Source organism: Solanum verrucosum, unplaced genomic scaffold (assembly GCF_900185275.1).
Source record: "Solanum verrucosum unplaced genomic scaffold, falcon-dt-bn FXZP01000210.1, whole genome shotgun sequence".
Classification (NCBI taxonomy): domain Eukaryota; kingdom Viridiplantae; phylum Streptophyta; class Magnoliopsida; order Solanales; family Solanaceae; genus Solanum; species Solanum verrucosum.
In genome coordinates this window covers 1,122,756-1,144,477 of record NW_026020045.1, presented here as the reverse complement: position 1 = coordinate 1,144,477, position 21,722 = coordinate 1,122,756, and the positions used below count along the sequence as shown (strand labels likewise).

The window sequence follows — 21,722 nt, the reverse complement described above, 5'->3', positions numbered from 1 at the left end:
ATATCTTCTTCATATCCTTTTCAGCTTCATAAGTAGCTTCCGCAACAAAATGGTTCCTCCAAAGGACTTTGACTGATGCTACTTCCTTAGTCCTCAACTTTCGAACTTGGCGATCTAGAATATGGACTGGAATCTCTTCATAAGATAAGCTATCTTTGATCCCAATATCTTCCGTTGGTATGATCAATGAAGGATCTCTTATGCACTTCTTTAACATGGAAATATGAAATACAGGATGAACTACTGCTAATTCTTGTGATAGCTCCAACTCATAAGCTACATTACCAACCATTTTGGATAGTCTGTAAGGGCCAATATATCGGGGACAAAGCTTCCCCTTCTTACCAAATCTCATAACACCCTTCATGGGTGAAACTTTCAAGTAGACCCAATCATCTACTTCAAATTCTAGCTCTTTTTTCATAACATCAGTGTATGATTTCTGACGACTCTGTGTTGTTTTCAACCTTTCTTGAATAACTTTCACCTTCTCCATAGGTTGATGAACTAAGTCTGGTCCTATCAACCTAGCTTCACCAACTTCAAACCATCCAATAGGAGATCTGCATCTTCTCCCATAAAGAGCTTCATAAGGAGCCATCTGGATACTAGAGTGGTAACTATTGTTGTAAGCGAACTCGGTGAGAGGTAGGTGATCATCCCAATTATCCTTGAAATCGATCACGCATGCCCTCAACATATCCTCTAAGGTCTGAAAAGTGCGCTCTGCTTGCCCGTCTTTCTGAGGATGAAAAACAGAACTTAAGTTCACCTTTGAACCCAAGCCTTTTTGGAATGACTTCTAAAACTGTGCAGTAAATGTACACATCTGTCTGAAATAATGAAGACCGGAATCCCATGGAGTCTGACCACCTCTTGAATATACAACTTAGCGTAATCTTCTGCTAAATGGGTAATCTTTATCAGAAAAAAGTGAGTTAATTTTGTCATTCTATCAATAATTACCCAAATAGAATCATGCTGCCTACGAGACCTTGGTAAACCTGTGATGAAGTCCAAATTGATCATCTCCCACTTTCATTCCGAAATTTCTATATTTTGAGCCAAATCACTAGGCCTTTGATGCTCTACTTTAACTTGTTGGCAATTCGGACACTTAGCAACAAATTATGCAATACCCTTCTTCATACTACTCCACCAATAGACTTTTCTCAAGTCGCGATACATCTTTGTGGAACCCGAATGAATGGAATATCTGGTGCTATGAGCTTTCTCCATGATCTTCTCTTGGAGTTCATCCACCCTTGATACACACAATCTACCTTGATACCTCAATACACCATTTTCCCCTTATTCAAAAGCCATTACTTTTTTCTTATGAACATTTACCTTCAATTCAAGCAAAATTGGGTCTTGGTCTTGCTTCTCTTTTACTTCTGACACTAATAATGATTCAGCCCCATTCATCACCACTACTCCTCCCTCTGTGGAATCCATTAGGCGAACTCCCAGGCGTGTAAGTCTATGCACGTTCTTTGCTAGTTCTTTCTTATCTTCCTCAAAATGGGCGGTACTACCCATAGACAACCTGCTCAAGGCATCCTCAACAACATTAGCCTTACTTGGGTGATAAAGAATACTCATGTCATAATCCTTGAGTAATTCTAATCACCTCCTTGTTTGAGATTAAGCTCTATATGAGTAAACACTTACTGAAGGCTCTTGTGATTGGTGAACACATCCATATGAACACAATAAAGATAATGGCGCCATATTATCAAAGCAAATACCACGGCCACAAACTCTAGATCATGGGTTGGGTAGTTCTTCTCATTAACCTTCAACTGTCTGGAGGCATAAGTTATAACTTTGCCATTCTGCATTAACACACAACCCAAACCAACTCTCGACGCATCACAATAAACAACAAAGCCTTGCGTACCTCTGATAAGGTTAACACTGGGGCAGTAGTCAACCTCTTTTTCAATTCCTGAAAGCTTTTCTCATAAGCTTCAGACCATTGAAATTTCATTGTTTTCTGAGTTAATTTGGTCAAAGGGGATGAAATAGACGAGAACCCCTCTATAACCTTCTATAACAGCCAGCCAAACCCAAGAAACTCCTAATATCAATTGGAGATGTGGGTCTAGGCCAATTTTGCTCTGCCTCTATTTTCTGAGTATCAACTTTAATTCCCTCTCCAGACACAATGTTGCCTAAGAATGCCACAGACTCAAGACAAAACTCACACTTAGAGAACTTAGCATGCAACTCCCTATCTTTTAGAGTCTGGAGAACTATTCTGAGATGGCTAGCATGATCTTCCTCATTCCTTGAATAAATTAGTATGTCATCAATGAACACGATAACAAACATATCTAAATAAGGCTTGAATACTCTATTCATATGATCCATGAATGTCGCAGGCGCATTGGTCAAATCAAAGGACATAACCGGAAGCTCATAATGACCATAACGGCTCCTGAATGTTGTCTTTGGAATATCACATTCCCTCACTCTTAACTAATGGTAGCCTGATCCGAGGTCTATCATAGAGAAACAAGTAGCACCCTGAAGCTGATCGAAAAGATCATCAATCCTATCAGTTTATACCCTGATTAATTACCAAAAACAAAATTAAGTCATGGGGTATGAAAAAGACCATAATGCCCTTGTAAAATTTGGTTTAGACTTTCCTTATTTGAACAACCCAACTTCAAATGGGCATATCTCACTCATACGAATTCGGAATCATGCAAACTTAGCGGCGTTGGAAAGATTATTCCAAGATCTTTCCTACGAATTTTTGGAAACACACCAAACTCATCCTGAGCTAGGAATTATGGTCGTTTAAAACTGACCAAAAACCCAACTTAACATACTTAACAAATTTTCCAGATTTTTATATTCTTTCCAAAAATGACTATTTTCAATTTTTAACTTCTTCTAGTTACGGAGTGTTACAGTGAGTGTTGACCGGGGTGGTAGTAGTTATTCTTGGGATTTCTTTTAAGGGATAAAACGATTAAGTATGATCAAGAACGGAGCGAGTAAGGGGTTAGAGTCAAGTGTAATAGTGTGTTAAAAGTATTCGAGAATGGTGAAGGTGGAGGAACGAAAGATCTTATTGCTTGTTTTTTGCTGGTCGATTTTCTTATATTATGTGGTGGGTATCGGGTTGACCAATGATGTCTACCAGTACGTGTCGTTGTACTGATACTACTCTTACTATTCCTTTTGTTGGGCATAGTCTGGTTGTAGGATCAGCGATGTCTCGTAGGTTAAGACAAAGGCAATTCTCCAGCAGCTTCTATTTTTCCTTGCGCATGGTTGGAGTTGTGTCTTTTCGTTTTTATGTTTTTACTTTGTACTCTTAGTAGCTCTTGTACTTGTTTAGACTAGATCTCTGGGAGTGTTAGTTACTTTACAAGTCTTAACTTTGAGTCGTTAAAAATTCTTGTTCTATAAAAACTTTACATGAATTTCTTTTATTCATCAGTTTTCTTAATTTTTTGCACGATTTTTAATTATTGGGAATCGAGGGTTCTCCTACTTAGGTGTTAGAGTAGGTGCTCGCACGGCCCGGTGGATTGGGTCGTGACATAATGATAAGAGTATATATGAGTCACTTTCATAACGAAGAATATATAAGCTCCAGATGACAAAATTAAAAGATATATCAGACTTTTTTCCTTATTTTTAATAAACGTTCAATGAACTAAAGCGATTCAAAATTTAATATTCAAACACAGATGTACGGATGCACGTACATGGCATATGCATATCACTTTTAGAATAGATTTACTTTGCTAGCTGAAAAATGAATACACTTTTTACAAAAATATTTTGACATTTGACATTTCACATTTCAATTTATCCTCTCTCAACACTTATTCAAAGATTTCAGTTTATCATTTGACATTCCCGTTAATCCTAAAAAAAAACTCTATTATTAATTGTATATCTTGTAAATTATAAAATTAAAATTACCCTATCAAGTCATATTTATATTTATCTATTTTAGCTCTTGTTTTTTAAAATTGAACATTTTAAGAAAGATTAATGATAGATATTCATTAAATGACCTGATAATATGAAAAAATATCATGTTAATAGTGCAAACCAGAAAAAAAATACTTTACCTACAATTCGATCTCATAAGACAGACTTATATTTAAAATTTAAAACTCCTCCCAAAAGTCTGACCGAATCTACTAATAAGACATTATTGATTTGTTGGTTTTCATTTAAAAGATAGATCAAGAAATATTGAGCAAAATATTAGTTACATTTTATTTCATTTGATTATTGCAGATATATATAATCTTTTTTTCTTTGGTCAAAATTTATTAAATATCCCGTGGCTTTATCCCTCCAATTATTATATTAGAAAAAGTCAAACTAGGACAAAGACAAAAGCAAAGCAATAACGCGGAAGACAATTGGCAGCCAATAGTGACCAAAAAGCTTTAAAATAACGTGTTTTTATGCCTATAAACATTTGAGTGCCACATTCCCTCAACACATCACAAAGATCCATAATTCTTCATATCATACTTTTGCATTTTCAAAATGAGTATTTCAAACAACTTTTTTGTTGCTATATTTTCTCTTCTCTTACTCTCTAGCATGCAATGCCATGCACAACTTTCTTCTACATTCTACGACCGCACTTGCCCTACTGCTCTCACAACGATTCGTACAAGCATAAGACAAGCAGTTTCAAGTGAACGTCGCATGGCTGCATCCCTCATTCGTATTCATTTCCATGATTGCTTTGTTTAGGTTGGATAGACGATTTATGTTTCTCGATATCTCTAGTATGTACGTATGTACGTACGTACTTCAAGTTGATTATTTCTTTGCCGACATTCTAATTTGTTCTAATAACTGTATAGGGTTGTGATGCTTCTCTCTTGCTTGATGAAACTCCAACGATAGTCAGCGAGAAGACTGCGCTGCCAAATCTTGGATCAGTTAGAGGGTTTGGTATTATAGAAGATGCAAAAAGAGAGGTTGAGAAAACATGTCCAGGAGTTGTATCATGTGCTGACATACTTGCAGTTGCTGCTAGGGATGCATCAACTCTCGTAAGTGCAATTTCACTTTTTCACACTATAAAAGAAGAAGCTTTTTTATTCTAACCAATGTTACGTTAATAACAAATAGGTTGGTGGTCCATCATGGACAGTGAAACTTGGAAGAAGAGACTCAACCACTGCAAGTCATACTCTTGCAGAAATTGATCTTCCCGGTCCTTTCGATTCTCTTAGTAGGCTTATTTCTGGCTTTGCCAACAAAGGCCTTACCACAAGGGATATGGTTTCTTTATCAGGTAAAACTTCACCTAATTATTGAAGACATAAGAATCTTATCGATCATAGATTTAATTTGTACATATTTCTAACTTTTTAAATTTTCCAATTCTAGGAGCACATTCAATTGGACAAGCACAATGCTTCCTTTTCCGTGATAGAATTTATAGCAATGGAACAGACATCGATGTTGGATTTGCTAGCACCAGAAGACGTTAGTGTCCTCAAGAAGATCAAAATGGAAACCTAGCTCCACTTGATTTGGTAACACCTAATCAATTGGATAACAACTACTTCAAGAACTTGAGGCAAAGAAAAGGTCTTCTTCAATCAGGTCAAGTCCTTTTGAGTGGAGGATCTACCAATGATATTGTTTTAGAATATAGCAATAGCCCTCGAGCATTTGCCTCTGACTTTGCTGTAGCCATGATTAAAATGGGAGATATCAGTCCCTTAACTGGTCAAAATGGGATCATAAGAACTGTTTGTGGAGCTATAAATTGATTTTTCAAAAGCCTATTACTTGTAATTTTTTCCTTATATTCATTCATTTGATTATTTCCTCTTGTAATGTTTTTAAAAAAAAATTTGAAATAAACTCTTCGTTTTGCTTTAAGTTCTATATAACCAATGCTTTACCAGTGCATAATATATTACTTAGTTCCATTATGAGCCTCAGGTTTGGAGTTATCGACTCGCCATAACTAAATAGCTTTAGCTCAAATCATGTATTATTTTTCTATTAAACAATATTTATTCATAAACTAATAAGCAAAAGGGATTGTGATCGGATATGGTAAAGTGGTGGTTGGATTGATTGGCGGACCTAAGGCACGGATGAATTCCTTTATAGAAAAATTACATCGTATATATATATATATATATATATATATATATATATATATATATATATATGATATAGATTATTTTTATGTATATATAATAAATTTCTATTTTCATCATATACTCGTAATGCTTTATACTATTTTAAATCTTCATACTGTAAACAGTATTTATTAATCAAATTACAAGTTTAAAAATATTTTTTATTTTTTTCCTTTTAATAGGCTAGATTCACGCAAAAATGATAAAAAGTGGAATTTGGAGTTTTAAATTGAAAAAGACGTCTAAGCACAACATGCACGTACATGCACTTGAAAATATATAATTAACTAATGGGTGTGTTCGATACGAAGGCAAATATTTTGCTAGGAAAGAGAATTCCAGAAAAATAAGTAGATTTTTTATTAATATTTTTGTGTTCAATATATTGGTAAGAAAATATTATTTTAAAGTAATATTTGTATATAACATAATCTATATAAATATTATAGGAGGTGGTGGTGATGGTAGAGGTGTGGGTTGTGGGTGGTAGTGACAAGAGCTATGGGTCAGGTGAAGATGATGTATATTGGAGGATGAGGAAGACGACCCAATCAATATTAAATGTCAGCTGTGAAATTTATTTTTCATATTTCTATTGAAAAAGTCATTTTCTCTTATTTTAAAGAATTTTTTGTTTCTAAAATGAAATGTTTGTTGGGTATATATTAATTGCCCTGAGTTTCTTACCATAAATAAATTTTCTTTTTAGAAAAATGTTTAGGATTGGCTAGTCCTTTTTCTTGTAAGAAAAAGTTTAGGACGCTATAAATAGAAGTTTGTTCCTTCTAACTTAATCATCATTCACAATATAATCCTAGGGGCTTTGAGAGTTTTGGTTAAGGGGGTGAATTTGTGGGACGCAAGTGATATGTTATCACTTGTGTAAACCTCCTTGTATTCCGAGTGAATTAGTTGAGGTTATTTTTCTCCATATTTTATACTCTTATATTTATATAGTGGATTGCTCATCTCCTTTGTGGATGTAGGTCAATTGACCAAATCACGTTAAATCTGTGTCTTTTGATATATTTCTCGTTTATCTGCTTACTCATGGCCTTTTGAAATTTATTTTGCTAACTTTTGCATGACACTTGATTATTTTTCGATCCTAATAGTATTTTTCAAAACAATTGAATCAATTAAAATGAAAAAAAATTATAGACCATTTTCCATTTCCATGAAAAATATTGTGAACCAACGTCCCTAAAGCAATATAGGCGTAAAGGAATGAGAAATAGACCGGATAAACCTACCAAAACAAAAGGATCCCTTTGTAACATGTCATATTATTTACTATATACAAGAGGCTATAAGCAGGCAACATTTCGTCAACATGCCTGCTTGTAGCTAGGGGTAGTTTGATAATTTAAAGTTTTCTTTTTTTTTTTGAAATTTTGTCTTTATCATTTTATATATATTAAAAAAATATTTAAAAAGAATTATAAATCATAATAATTAATAGCTTCGAAATATTTGAAAATATATAAAAAGATTTCGTTAGCTCTCAAAATTTCATCTATACCACATAAATCGGGATAAAGAGAGAAATATATTATATATAATACATAAAATATATTGTAAATCACAATAATAAATAAGTTAAATATCAAAAAGAATTTATAAAATAATTGATTGACTTTTGAAATTTCATTTGTATCACATAAATCAATACAAAAGGAGTAATATATATTAAGTGAAAATTACGTAAAAAAATATTATAAATCACAATAATTATCAACTTAAAATCTCTTTATAAAAAATAAATTGGTTGACTCTAATATATAAAAACATGTTAAGCAATTGGTTAATTTCAAATTCCACATATATCACACAAATAAATTAAAACATAAAGAGTAATATATATTTAATCCGTGCTACGGGATCCATATCTAGTATATCCATAAATATCAAATAAATTATTTTTGCCTATCTTTAGGCTATAATCATAATGGTCCTCTTATTCAACTCCTTGCATATATTTTCGAGCACCTCATATATATTTTTTCACATTTGAAAATTCAATCATTTATAATATGATTTATCTTGCATTGCCCAAATAAGAAAAGCATTTATGCTGAAGAGTTTTCTATTGTAATCTTTTTGATGGATTGCTTTCTTTTGAAAAGAGAGATTTTGCCTTTCTCAACTCTTTTCCTTACCATTATAGGTTGTGGTACACTGGTGGGAGTGTTTCACCCTTAATCAGAGGTCTTGGATTCGAGTCCTGGGTATCGAAAAAATCATGGAGTGACACCCCCGAATGGATCCTGCAAAGCGCGATCCGAAATTAGTCGGAGCTCCAATATGGACTCCGGACACCAGGTGGGAAACTAAACCAAAAAAATAAAATTGCCACCCTCGAATGAACCCTGCAGAGCGCGATTTGAATTTAGCCGGAGCTCCAATATGGGCTCCGAACACCGAATGGAAAACCAAATTTAAAAAAAAAAAAAAAAAAACTCTATTCCTTCATGCTTTAATTGCCGAGTATGATTTGTGCCGAACACACCCAAAATGACTTATCACTTTCGGAATATAAACTGTATTTTGCTAGCTGGAAACTAATACTTTTCCTAAATGAAATTTCTAATTTTATTGAGCGTTGATAACTGACCTTTGACACTAAAATTTATCCTTTGACTTTCTTCTTTTATCCTAAAATTCGATTAGTAATTGTTTTCTCCATTTATTTTTACTCATGTTAAGAAAAAAATAAAAATATACCAATTGATATGAATATTAACGATAAAATATGCAATTCCTTTATTATTTCTTAAAATAGTGCAAAGTCATGTAAAAGTAAAAGTGAACATAGGCTATTTATTTAAAATAAGTAATTATTATTATAAGTGAAAAAGGTATAAGTTTGATGCACAAACCGTGATAATGGGATTTGGAGAGAAACCGCACGCTTCATGTAGGTGTGATATTTATAGCTAGGGGTGTACAAAATTGAACCAAAAACCGAATCAAATCGCAAATTGAGTCAAACCGAGAATAAAACCCGACTAGAGTTTGGTTTGACTTGGTTTGGTATTGAAAAAAAAACCTGACTATATTTGGGTTGATTTGGTTTTAACTAAAAAAAGCCAACCCGAGACCAACCAACCCGACATTATATATATAATTTTAAAATTTTATTTTATACATAAAAATATTTATTTTGATATAATTTTTAAATATTTCTTATACTTTTTCATAGTATTTATCTTTTAATATATTATTTCAAGTTTGAAACTTAGAATTCCGAATGGTTCAATAAAAATTATAGTCCACAGATGTTGGTAATTATAATAAAGCTTAAATCAAAATCAAATTAATACGAATGCAAAAAGAAAATCAATTCAACACCAAGAATGACAATAATATTGAATATTTGTTCTTTGATTTTACATTGGTTTAGACAATTCAAATGCATAATCTAATTTTAATTTCCTTTAATATTTAGTCATGTAACTAATACCTATTAAACTTATTTTAGCATGATTTAGTACTTTTAAATTATGATCATTTTCATTATGACCTGTTAATTTGCAATATTTGTTTTACGCGATTTCATTATTATTATTTTTTTGTTGGATATTTTAGTGTCATTACTCATATCATATTTTGTGTTATTTTCTTAAGAAACACCTTAGATAGTTGTATTTTGATAGGACTAAAGAAATATTTGAAGTAAAAGTAAATTATATGTTTGTATGAATACTTTATCGGAAAAATTCGAAAAAACCAAAAAAATCCGAAAAAACCAAAGGTTGAAAAACCCGAGTTTAATTGGTTTGGTTTGGTTTATAGATTTAAAAATCTGACACAAATGATTTGATTTGATATTTAAAAAACTCGAACCAACCCAATCATGTACACCCCTATTTATAGCCTAATCTCATGCAAACATAAGTAGTTGCTTTAAAAGCACTAAATAATAACAATTTGTATTTAATTGGCTAATCAATTTTAAAAGTATTTTTTGTAGAGATTAGAAAAATAATTTGTATTTGATCAAGAATTCAAAAATGTTTCTCAGATTGGTTTCTTTTAATTTAGCTTCTGAATAAAAATCACTACTACTCAAAAACACATATTTATTCTTAAAAATTAGGTTAAGCACTTCGATTTATTAAAATAAGCACTTCTTACTTTAAAAATTTTGACCCTATCAAAAGTCTTTGTTATATGTTGCCCATAAATAGTTATATTCCCCTTAGTTGCTTTTTTTTTTTCTTTTTCTCTCAATTTCTTTTTGTAAAAGTTATATTTATTATTTACAATAATACTGAAAGTTCAAGAATCTAATTCCCTAAAGCCTTTCAAAGTCGGCCAACTAGAACCAAAATTAAAGAATAATTCAATATATATATATATATATATGGCTGGCAACGGGACCGGAACCGGGATGGACCGGAACCGGTAATTCTGGAAAAAAATCAGTGTACCCTTCCCGAACCGGTAACGGACCAGTACCGGACCGGACCGGAAATCGGGTCCCAACTGTTATAATTAAAAAAAATTATTAAAATTAAAAAAATTAGGAACATTACACAAAAAAATTTATACTTTTAAAGTTTTAAATACAAACTTTCAAACTTTAAAAGTATAAAAGTTTAAATTTCACAATTTAAAACTTTGAAAATTTAAATTCAAACTTTAAAACTATAAAACTATAAAAGTTTGAAAATTTAAATTCAAACTTTAAAACTATAAAAGTTTAAATTTCATCCTTTAAAAGTTTGAAAATTTAAATTCAAAGTTCAAACTTTAAAACTATAAAAAGTTTAAATTTCACACTTTAAAAGTTTGAAAATTTAAATTTAAATTTCAAACTTTAAAACTATAAAACTATAAAAGTTTAAATTTCACACTTTGAATTTTAAAAGTTTGAAAATTTAAATTCAAACTTTAAAACTATAAAACTATAAAAGTTTAAATTTCACACTTTAAAAGTTTGAAACTTTAAAACTTTAAAACTATAAAAGTTTAAATTTCACACATTAAAAGTAAAATTTGAACTTTTGAAGACAATAATAAAAAAAAATTAAATAAAAAAAAAATTAAGGCGAATAGCCTATACTTTTATTAATATTAATTAAATAGTACAAGTTGAGTTAAAAAATATTAGTAGAGTATTAAAAAATCTAATCTACACAGCCACCTTCTAGGAAGGGTTTTGTTTGAATTAGACCTCGAATTATTATACTCATACTAATAGACATTTAAATTTAATAGTTCATGCTACCAAAGAAATCTTTCTTTAAATCATTTAACGTTTCTCTAGTAACATGCTCTGGAATTGGTTGATTAGCTAGTTCTTCCATTGCATCAATGTCGTCATCACTAAAATCTTGCATTATTTCATCAACGTCATTTTCAAATTTGGTCGGTAAAGGTGGACGACCATAACTCCTTCTCTCGCCATTAATCCAATCTCTAAATAGTACCGATATCTCCAAGCTATCTGCTGCTAATGAATATCTATGCTCTCCAATTTGAAATCTTGTTGCACTAAAAGCGCCTTCCGAAGCTATTGAAGATGCTTGAATAGCTAACACATCTCGAGCAACCGGTTGAAGTTTGGAATTCTCTGGCCGCGATTGCTCCACTATTCTAGAAGATCAATAGTAGTAGCTTCTGTATTTTGATTAATATATGCATCAAAATCATTTCTATCATTACGAGAAAGTTTAATATAAGAATCTATCATATCATCAATATCATCTTCATTATTATATCTACTCCTAAAACTTTGAGGCTCTTCATTACGTACTACATTCATTATATTAGAATTATATAAGTCATACAATTTTCTAGCTTCAATTTTTATACTATCTTTAACATCTTGACAACTAGGTGTTTCATCTTCTTCACTATCAATACCCAAATTAAAATATATTTTATCAACCATTCGTGATGCACCTTCATCTTTGTAATGTGGGTTTGACAAACAAGCAGTTAAATAAATTTAAGGAATAGGAATAAAATATTTTTTAAATTTTTCAATCATTTTCTTAACAGATTCTTCAAATCTTGTTTTATTTTTGAATTTATAAAATTTACTAGAAATAACACAAATATTAGGTAAAACAGAGCAAATAGTTGGATAATAAAGTGCAGATATTTTTTTTGTAGTTAAATAAAAAACTTTTAAGAATTCTATAAGTTCTTTTATGTCATTCCAATCATTATCATCAAGTCTATATGTCATATTTGAATTATGAGCATTCCAAACCATTTATAAAGGTTTCCTATATTCATAAGCAACTTCAAGCATTTCAAATAAAGAATTTCATCTAGTACACACTGATTTTGGAATTTCTCTAGGTGGAAGATTAAATTCACGACAACGATTTTCAAAATCTCTACGTCTAGGCTTAACTTGACATTTAAAAATAAAATGACATGCAGTTTCAACTTTTGTGCAACCATCATCATACATTGCTATATCATCTCTAACAATCAAATTATATATGTGTGCAACACACCTAATATGAAAACTATCAATATAAATAGGGCAAAGAGACGGTTTTAGTATTTCAACGACAGTTCTATTATTAGAAGCATTATCTAATGTGACACTACTTATTTTATCACAAATTCCATAGTTTTGCAAAACATCTATAATTGTTCGAGCTATATAACTATCGATTTTATGCATTTCACAACATTTATAACCTAAAATTCTTTTTTGCAAAGTCCAATTTTCATCAATCCAATGCGCATTAATAGTGAAATAATCATTGCCATTTAAACTACGGCCCATATCAGAAGTAATAGCTATTTTACAATGGTTATAATAAAATAAACAACGAAGATATTGAAAATGTTGAGCTTGATAATCAAAGATAGCCTTTTTAATTGTATTTCTAGTAAAACCTTTAAAATGTGGATTATACACAATTTGAATATAATGAATAAAATTGGGATTTTCAGCAAAACTAAATGGCAAACCCATAACAACAATCATTTTAGTTAATTCTTCAAGATCTTTTTCTCTACTATATGACCGTTGTATACTAGAACCAGAAACATTAGAAGGATTTAATTGTGTTTGGACCATATTAAAGCCCTCTACTCCTACATTTTCAGGAAGGGTGGTACCATTTTTTTTAGCTTCGGCTACAGCTTTAGCATGCAAAAATTCATTTTTACAACATGACATTAAATGATTACTCAAATGTCCCGTCCCACCCTGTTTTCCTACAGTTTTATGATTCATTCTATGTTTACATTTATTACAAATAGCTTGTGTTTTATCTTCATTCTGAGTCATAAATTGCCACACAACTGATTTTTTAGCGCGTTTTACCTTAGTCCTAGGATGCACGGGGGGAACAGGAGCAGGACAACGAAAGGGAGTGGGAGCCGGGGAAGAGGGATTGGGAGTGGGACTAGTAGCCAACGGTGGCTCAGTTTCATCATCATCATAATCATCAACATTATTATCAAAACTACCAACATAAGCATTAACATCATCATGTTCATCATCTTCAGGTAATTCCTCTTCAAAATTACCAAATCTTCTTTGTAAATGTTCATGATAAGGATCTAATCCACTATTACTATCAATATTAAAAACAGTTTCATCAACATGTGTATAATCATCCGTATTTATTCTTAATTGAGAAGTTTTTTTAGTTTTAGATTGAGAAGTACTATCGGTTTTTTTATTTTTCTTGGATTTTGAGGTAGATAAATTAGTGAACGAATTAACTATGGTTGTTTTACCCTTTTCAATAATGTTTTTTCCGAAATTCATATTCAAATATAAAAAGTGAGTAAATTATATATAATACGAAAATGATTAGCAAAGTTTTAAACAAATAAATAACTAAATAAGTAGAGACTAGAGATTAATTACTCACAAAATAAATAATTAAATGCAAATAAATAAATAACTAAATGAAAAGTGAGTTGGAACGAATGTACCAAACGTCTACTTAAAAAGGTAGACGTGTATGACCAGAAGCCGAAAATTGAAAGTTGAATTTTGAAGCTCCAATTTCCAAAGACCAAATTCGTAATTTTAACGAGAATAAAAGAATTTAGAGAGTAGAGAGTAGAGAGATTAGAAGATATTTTTGTGAGTGAAAAGAATGAAAGATTAGGGGTATTTATAGTTAAAAAAAAAGGATGAAAATGTAATTTTAAGAAGGTTGAGTATTAAAAAAAGTTTGGGGGGTAGGGAGGTGTAAAGGGAAGTTATGGGGGTGAAAGAGCCGTTGGTGGGGCCCAAAACCCGTTGCCCAACGACTCTCAACGGCTATAATTTGAAATTTCAGATTTTAGAAAAAAAATTGAACGAACCGGATCGAAACCAGGACTAACCGGACCGGTAAATCCCGGTTTTCATCCCGTTACCCCTCCCAGACCGGCACAATACCGGATCGAACCGGTACTATCCGAAACTGAGACGGAACTGATAACAGACTGGAACGGACCGGAACCTGTACCGGTACCTCCCGGTTCCGTTGCCAGCCTTACTTGGGAGAAAATACACTCCAAACAAATAAATGGTTTCTCATTAATAGCAACACAATTGTGTAAGCTATCAAGAGAATGGAATTCAAACCCAACGGAACAAAACAAGGAAAACCAAGTGTCCTCTTATCCAATATTGCCTTTCTCAGAAATTATGAAACTACTAGCGTCTTTCACAGAATTGTACATCACCATGCTAAGGAGGTACAACATTGGTGAAGCAGAAAGTATAGTTGAGTGGTTCAAGACACCCTGACAATCAATCAATGTGGAGCATCCTGATGAGAAATTAGCATGAAACACAATATTAAACACAAAAACCTTACAATAAAAGCCCCAACAACATCGATTGTAGCTAGGGTGTTGGTGTTACCAAGACCAAAATGGCCTGCCATTCCCATGTAGTAAAGTGCAGCAACCTGACACGGGAAAAGGAGAAAAACAAGACTTGTGAAACTAGTATTAGGCAGGCAGTCCTTAAAGTTGTAATTTGGATGAATATTGAAAAGATCTGACTGACCTCAACCCACTGCCTGCGATGCTGGTTGGAACCAGAAGAATACCAAATGCTAGCAGGAAGAGAAATAGTACAAGCATTGAGTTTACGGGCTGCTGCAACAATAGCTATAAAAGCGACCAATAATATATTTAACTCAAGCCAATCGAATCCCTAAAACATAAACCCCAAGCCTTTCTTTGGACTTTGAGGAACAGAAAGTGTACGATTTTGGAAAGTATACACCATGGCACAACAACACAATAGTCGTTGAACAGAAACCTAGGACAACATAAACTATCTGAGCCATTAAAGTAGCATCATAACTACCTGCAACATCTTGATATTTAGTGTTATAATATAAAACCAGATACCCTGGGAACAATTGCATCAAGGAAACTACGGTCATAAAGTTCTTTTCTGACTGTCTGGACCACATAAGAGAAACTAAGCTTATATTGATTACGATGATTATTGAAACCAGCTGGAACAACTTTATATAAGTACTTCCCACTTGCTCTTAACCATTTTGAAAAATTAGTCTAATTAACACCACCTTGATGCCATCCTCTCAAAAATTGAGCAAATCTGGATGTAATGATTCGTCTTTAGACCCAAGGTAGCAGCACTGTTGCATTACTTTTCAGAGAGATAACAAATAAAGCGAGGATGTCATGAAATGACATATGTACTGCTCTTCCTCCACCACCGAACTGGATCCCATGCTTATTACAACAATAACAATTACCACAAGAATAAAAATCTCATCCAAATGCCACCAGCTCAGGTGATTATTGGCAATAGAAAACTGCAGAGAAAACTTGCTTTCCTAGAAGAAACACAAGGCTCAGCAGCATCAAACATGAAACGAGCATAGCAGCTACTCCAAATATAAGTCGTCCAACAGGTTTCTAAAAAATATTAAATAAAACTTATAAGAAAATTGTATAAAAATCATGGAATGCTCTGCTCTATTACTTTCTAGAAATGCAAAAGAAAACTTTTATAAGGTTAAACTCACGCCAGTTGCTCTATGAGATTAGCCACTCACAAAATTATAATATGCTGCCATAATAGTACTGTAACAATTGTCCTCACAAGCAGATCTACACGGAAAACAATACAAGAACTAGCATTTTCCCCAAATAAAAGTTCTGAGGAAACATATGTCAAATTGGCTCTTCCCCAGACTTCCAAGATCTGCAGCCTTCATATACAAACAACAAATGGTCTCTTCCAGACTACTGCGACCTCTTGTCCTCTCAGATCCATCATCCGTCAAGTCGTCGCATAAGAAGTTTTCACATACTAAACCAGGTAGTTGCACTTCAAGGAGCCTAAGCAATTCCCGGGAATTCAACTCCAATAACTTGTTGTTGGTCAACTGAAATACTTGAAGAAAATGAAAGAGGAACATGACTCATTTTGTAACGCATATATAGTTAAAAAAAGATGAAATACACCATCTTGACAAGATGGTGGTCACAAGAAATGACAGGACTGAAATAATATATCTAAATTACTCTATATGCTGATATTTATGTCTTCAATTTCATAGAAAGTGTGTTGCCACAATATAACCAGATTGGATATTCAGTCGAGCCTGATTTATCTTGTTAGACTTGAGCGCCAAGACTAATGAGAACTCTAACCATTCCCATTAGGCTGAGACAATTCAAGGTTCTCCAATGACAAGTTGTCAGGAGTCAAAGTATAAACTCTCAATATTGAAAATCCATACTTCATTTGATCTATGGTGAAGCTCATTTTATTCTGAGGAATTTCACTTCCAAATGAACTAGAATTCACTATCATGAGCCATCAAGGTAAACTCTCAATCTTAGACTGAATTAAGCCCCAAAAAAATGTCCCTTCTAGTTCCATCGTTAAATAAAAAGGATGGCAATCTCCAAAAGTGATTTTTTTTGGGAAACTGCATATAGCAGTGCCTAGTCCCTTTTCTAGTCAAAAACCAAGATAACAACCACTGATACCCGGAAACAGAAAGCATATGTATAAACTGGGATACTCTGAAACCTTCAAAAATTGTGAAGAACATAGGAGAAGCACCCCATGTAAAACTGTGATTACATCATTAACATCAAACTAGATTAAGTTGCCTTTAACTCCCATATGATTAAACATAAGAGATTTGTGCCATCCCACTTTACTATTCAATCAATAACCCAATAAAAATGCAGTAAGAGTATTAAATAAGCGTAGAACCAGTATTAAAGTGGAAACAATTTAGAGATATTGACTAGTAATTGGATGAATTACAGGTAACTTGAACAACTGTGGTCTATGCAGGAACTTCTCTCATTTGTTGTTCTGATACACAGAAAAGCAATTTGAAGAAAAATGCAGAATTCAATTCCTCAATCCCATGGCTCACTTGTGGATACAGAAGGCAACAGGATATCCAAACACACGCCCATATATTCTCCTACGTAGATAAACATCATCACTATGTAACACATTCTGACACTTGTTCTTTAAAATTATCAAACATTATATATGGCTCAGAATCAACAACATAAACTACCAAATCAGACCTGTTAATGATTTGAAAGTTTCTACTATCAACAAGAGTTATGTTGAAGCAAGGTCCACCTCAAACACCAAATTTATGAATAATTGATAAATAAATAATTAAGTTGATGATTGAACATGTTGAAGTGTGTGACCATCTCATCTAAAAGTTTAAGCTGTTAGAGAGAGCACACTTTTATTATTTGATTATATTCTCAACACGCCCCATCACGTGTGGGCCAGATTTTTTTTTCATGGGCCAAGCATGTGGAAATTCTTTTTGATTTGGGTGGCGGTGAGATTCGATCTCAGGACCTTTGCCTGCTCTGATACGATCTTGGGTTTAACTCAACCTCAGAAGCTAGCTTATGAAGGGAGGATTGTCCAAGTCCATATAAGTATATCGAATTCCCATCCCTCTTCGAGAATTCTTAACACTCCCCCGCAAGCCCAGACCTCATTAACTGGAGCGTGGACACTATAATATGGGGGTCCAACATCCGTGAACAAAGAAATTGGGATGGGCCTGACTCTGTGTCACGACCCGATTCCTCGAGTCATGATGGCACCTACTATAACCTACCAGTATGTAAGTCAACCCGTAACCCGGAACAACAAGTAATGGGTCTGAGGGCAGAAACTAAACAAGAGTAGGTAAAATTTAAGATAACAATATAAACAGGCGGACGCAAACCAAAACATATATACAAATAAAGATCCTTCCCAGAACCTGGAAGTCACTAGTATAGAGCTACTAACAAAACGAGTACAAGTCCCAAAAGTGGACCACAGAGATTGTATTGTCTCGAAAGGTAAAAGACAAGTTTATATATACAGATGGAGACTGAAATAGTACAAAACGCCGTGTGCTCACCCCTGTCTCCGGATCAGACTACTCTAAACTGGATCAACCCTGGCCACTGGTGCTCGGACCTGCATCACGAAACAGATGCAGAGCGTAGCATGAGTACCACAACAGCAGGTACCCAGTAGGCATCATAGGCCGACTGAACTTGAAAAGTAAAGGCAATATGAAAAGAAGGAATAACACAAATAGAGGTCAACAACGGAAATCTAAGTAATAATGGAATGCACACGAGTGTAGACATAACTAACTAAAGTAATTTATAAGCTAACTGGACCCCATAAGCCCAGAAGGTACACTCGTGCGCAAGTTAATTAAAACTCGAACGGACCCCCATAAGTCTGATGAGTACACAAAATAACTATAACTAAAGAGAATTGCATATGAGAACCCAAGAACGGAGAACATCGAACTAGAACCTCAACCCCAATTAGTAGAATCTGACAGTACGGAGGCCAGACCTCAAACCGGATGCTCACCAAAAGTACCCAAGTAACCAATAACAAGTATCAAGTAACTGAGGCCGGACCTCTGACCGGATGCTCTATATAAGTATCTGGGCGATAGAGGTCAGACCTTAAATCGGATGCTCTATATAAGTATCTGGGCGATAGAGGCCCGACCTTAAATCGGATGCTCTATAAATGTGCCAATGTAGCTGCTGAAAGAGTCCAAATCGATCCATACTCATAAATGTCTGTGGAATGTCGTCCACACTTAGCTAATCAATGTAAGTCCTTGGAACCGAATCAAAAATCAAATTCAAATCGCGAACCAGAACTAGTGTCGTCGACGTAACTCGTGAAGCCATAACATCGGGGAAAATAAGGATAGCTATCATCGGAGCAAGCGTATCACCTAACTAAGCCCCAAACTATCTGACTAAAGTCTGTTACACCAGTCTACAAGGATCTAAGCCGGCCGAGCGACGTCAGGGAAAAACTAAGGCCTATCGGATCTGAATCATGTATTTCTAAGGCAAGCCCTAGTCAAACCTAAACTACGACCCAACATGCTTCAGATAAACAGTAATCAAGAATTCAAACACTCTACATAGCAAGGAGGGTCAATTAGTAACACATAGCATGCTCACAGTTACCCGATAATTCCCGAAAGAGGCCAAAACATGATTTCTAAACACCTATGCATGATTAATAACTACCAATCCAAATCCCAACTAATCAACATGCATTCACACTCTCGAGTTCAGTCTAAGAGAGGGAAGTCGTAGCCTACCTGTAGGACGATCACGCGCACTCCAAAATCACTCATTCGGAGCTTTTCCTTTCCGAACAGCCTTGAAACACTGCCACGCTACCAAAAATAAAGTCACAACGTTATTACGGTCTTTTAGACACCAAAATTACAATAAACGGAGACAGGTCAATTTTGGAGTCAAAATGGGAATTGTGGGACCCGCATCGAACTGTTCGAATTTGACTCCGTCAAGAGACCCTAAACAATACCCCAAACTTGTGTTCCAGAATGGAACACAATTCGAGTCTCAAAACGCAGCAAAACCCAACACGCAAAAAAAACCACACTTTAATCAACTTAAAAGAAAACATGCAACAATCTAAACTTGAAATTTACAAGAATCTAATAGTGCCCAACACTCCTTGACCACTCCACGACGTAGCCACGATAATTCTCAACACGTGGGCCTTCGAATCACCCAAACCGAGCTAAAATGAGTGAGATAACTTCCGAAGACTCTACAGTGAAGCCACCGAAAATATGAAGCTCCCACACTTCAAATCGCCTAATTCCATTGAGAGATGAGGTTTTTAAGATTTTCCAAAAGTGTAGATTTTCTGCACTTTCCATAAAACTTAAAAACTTCGACGGGGTGCTCCGAACTCGTTCGAAACCCCGTGCACACAAATGAGATACGCAAACATACCAAATTTGATATTTCGGACTCAATGGTACTGTCAAAATTTTCATACGAGGTCATCTTGACAAAAAGTGGGTCCCACACCCACATATCATTTTAAGTCAAAAACTACAAAAGGGCTAGGAAAAATATCGGAAACCTTGGGACTCAAAAGATGGTTCAATCAAGACCAAACTTGACATTTCGGAGCTAGTGGAATCGTCAGAATTGGATTTCGATTCATCTTCTTGAACTTTTGATCGAAAATGATCGTTCAAGATTCATAAGCTCCAACACACTAAAACTCGCACCATAACCAAACGAACAACCAGGTGACCGAACTGTTAGTCCCAGCAAGTCATAAATGACTTGGGGTCGCTACAGGAATGCTCTAAACGACACACAGAAGGCAAGACACAGAAATGACCAGGAGGGTCATTACACTCTGATACCATATTGAAATGTATGACTATCCCATCTAAAAGCTTAAGCTATTAGAGAGAGCACGCTTTTATTATTTGATTATATTCTCAACGGAACCAATCTTAACAGTGTCAAATAAGGAAACCCTCAACTACTATCAAAGATATTTTTTAAAAATAAAATGAAAACCACCTACAACATTCAATAACTATGGCAAAATGTCACTGCCTATAAACTTCCTTTTAACAATTGTTGTATTTCAAGTTTTATTTTGAAAGAACTTCAGAGAAATTTTATCTAGCAACACTGTTACTCAAAATTTTATTTTGAAAAGCCAATATTGCATAGTTATATATTAACTCCCATGCAGAACATGGGTGAATTACTAGCTATATTACAAGACTTTCTGCTAACTTGTCTATTTCTTTTTAAAGCAAACTAATCAAAATGGAGGTACTGCTGCACCTTAACCACCTAACACCTATGTTGCTCTGACTCTTCAAAAATGTCAACAATTCTGTGTTAGATCCTCTAAAAGTTGTGTATTTTTTAGGATCAAACACCGGTGCCACAACATTTTTGGAGAGACCGAGCAACATAGCCTAGCACAAGTAACTGTTTCTTGCAGAGAGTTGTCACATGCAAATAATAAGAAATGGCAAGTGATTCCGTTTTCCACCAATGAATTGATCCATTCGAAGTTAAGCAACAATAAAATTCATAGTGACATACCTGGTTGGCTTTATTAGGAGTGATGTACTTCCAAAATTTGTAGGACCAATAAAAAGTGCCAAAGAATCGTTTTCCTCAAATAATGATCCTTCCATGATTTCCCGTTTCAGTCATTCCATGGTCACTTACTACCAACTGCAGATGGGTGCAACATATACAAGACAA

The 21,722-nt window shown here is 33.9% G+C and overlaps 1 protein-coding gene, 1 long non-coding RNA gene and 1 pseudogene across 4 annotated transcripts in view; 2 read left to right on the top strand and 1 right to left on the bottom strand.

Moving 5' to 3' along the window:
* LOC125821735 (MAP3K epsilon protein kinase 1-like) overlaps nucleotides 1-21,722 on the top strand; it is a 602,763-nt gene that overhangs the window by 312,010 nt on the left and 269,031 nt on the right. The window lies entirely within an intron of this gene.
* LOC125821745 (lignin-forming anionic peroxidase-like) lies at nucleotides 4,534-5,780 on the top strand (annotated as a pseudogene).
* LOC125821759 (uncharacterized) lies at nucleotides 14,855-15,843 on the bottom strand. The gene is made up of 3 exons (XR_007442609.1): nucleotides 15,154-15,843; nucleotides 14,960-15,052; nucleotides 14,855-14,885 (listed from the first exon to the last, which is right to left on the bottom strand). It is a non-coding gene; the product is annotated as an uncharacterized LOC125821759 (long non-coding RNA).